Source organism: Octopus sinensis, linkage group LG1 (genome assembly GCF_006345805.1).
Source record: "Octopus sinensis linkage group LG1, ASM634580v1, whole genome shotgun sequence".
Lineage (NCBI taxonomy): Eukaryota > Metazoa > Mollusca > Cephalopoda > Octopoda > Octopodidae > Octopus > Octopus sinensis.
This window is the reverse complement of record NC_042997.1, coordinates 172078537-172081036: the sequence shown is the minus strand read 5'-3', so window position 1 is coordinate 172081036 and position 2500 is coordinate 172078537.

Genomic DNA, 2500 nt, shown 5'->3' with positions numbered 1-2500 from the left:
TTTGGTGAAGTAGAAGAGGTTAGAAAGGGTCAAGTGGTGAAGACATTAATTTTGGCCTAGCTAAAGGCATCAGGAAGATGTAAAAACTGCTGTCAGAGAAAAACCATTGTTCCACCATGGGAAAAGTTCTGTAGCAGTGTTGATTTAAATTTGACTATGGTGGATCGAATCCACTGCATGCATGCAAGATTCGCTACATATATATATACATGTATACTTACATATAAGAGAGAGGGTACGTATGCCGCAATATATATTATATATATATATATATATATATATATATTATATATATATGAATGAATGAAAGAATGGAATATACAACACCAAATTTCTACACAAGAAACCAGAGTTTCTACCCTTGACAGGTCGCTTCAACCGTGTTTTCTGACGTGAATTTGCTACCCAGGTTTCGGTTAAATGAATTTTCCATGCTGACGATAAACATAGGATAATTCATTCACCTACATATATATATATATATATATATATATATATATATATATATATAAAATACAAACTGGGACAAGAACGCAAAACATTTAGAAGACGATACAAAACACACGGACGGGACATTCGAAGCCTTCAATCTTCAGTCAAGAACCGGATCATCCTCGCAATTTCGGCTGATTAATCTTGTTTTGTGCTCTTGTTCCAGTTAGTATTTTTTTATATATATATATACATGTATGTATGCATATATTAAAGAAAGCAAAAACTGAAACAAAAATGACAGTGTTCAGTAGTTGGTTGAGCATGCTGGCCACAATCAACCCCTTTTTTGTCTCACATACCCTCTGTCTTTGTCTCTCTCTGTCTCTCATTAATACTACTATTGCCACCACCAACACTACTACTTTTAATAAAACATCAACTCACTCTCCCTAAATTTCTATTTCTCTCTCTTTCTCTCTCTCCCTCTCTTCACCACCATCCTCACCATCTCTATGTCTACTATTCTCACCCCAGCAGGTGGATGAAGCATTGAATAGTGAGAGAGGGGTGGTGGTCAAAGTGTGACACACTGACACACAGAAATTACTTTCTGCATTTAATATAATATATTTCCCCGTGTTCCTTTCTGTTGAAGAGCGTAAGCTCAAAACATAAAAGACTTTCTCACCTTCCTGATCATTAAACTAATACACCAGTTTGTTGTTTATACACCTGTCTTCATCTTTTCTTTTTCTGTAAATTTCAACTATATATATCATCATCATCATCATCATCGTTTGACGTCCGTTTTCCGTGCTAGCACGGGTTGGACAGTTCGACCGGGGTCTGGGAAGCCAGGGGCTGCACCAGGCTCCAGTCTGATCTGGCAGAGTTTCTACAGCTGGATGCCCTTCCTAACGCCAACCACTCCGCGAGTGTAGTGGGTGCTTTTTACGTGCCACATGCACAGGTGCCAGGGGGGTCCGGCATCGGCCACGATCGGTTGGTGATTTTAACGTGCCACCAGCACGGAAGCCAGCTAAGGCAGCGCTGGCAACAGCCATGTTCGGATGGTGCTTTTTATGTGCCACCGGCACAGGAGCCAGTCAGGGCGGCGCTGGCATCGGCCACGTTCGAATGGTGCTTTTTATGTGCCACCGGCACAGAAGCCAGTCGGGGCGGCGCTGGCATCGGCCACGTTCGGATGGTGCTTTTTATGTGCCACCGGCACAGGAGCCAGTCGGTGGCAGCGCTGGCATCGGCCACGTTTGGATGGTGCTTTTTATGTGCCACCGGCACAGAAGCCAGTCGAGGTGGCGCTGGCAACGGCCACGTCCGGATGGTGCTTTTTATGTGCCACCGGCACAGGTATCACAACATATATATATATATGTATTACTCTTTTACTTGTGTCATTCATTTAACTGCGGCGATGCTGGAGCACCGCCTTTAGTCGAGCAAATCGACCCTGGGACTTATTCTTTGTAAGCCCAGTACTTATTCTATCGATCTCTTTTGCCGAACCGCTAAGTGACGGGGACATAAACACACCAGCATTGGTTGTCAAACAATGCTAGGGGGACAAACACAGACACACAAACACACATATATATACATATATACGACAGGCTTCTTTCAGTTTCCGTCTCCCAAATCCACTCGCAAAGCATTGGTCAGCCCGGGGCTATAGCAGAAGACACTTGCCCAAGATGTCACGCAGTGGGACTGAACCCGGAACCATGTGGTTGGTTAGCAAGCTACTTACCACACAGCCACTCCTGTGCATATAATAGTTGAAATTTTCCTTGCTTTTCCTTAATTTTATTCGAACACATAAGACAGCTATTATGCTTACTCCCCACAAAAAACCACCACCTGGATACTGTTGAGACCAGCAAGAAACAATTATGAACTTTTTCTTTTATTACACTTAACTTTTTTAAATATTTTTGATAAGGTTTGTTTTTTTTCAAGAAGAACCGAAACATGTAAAATTTCTAAGAAAATTAAAATTTATCTTATATAGTGGCGTTTTCAAAGTTCGTTTTTATAAATATATATATAT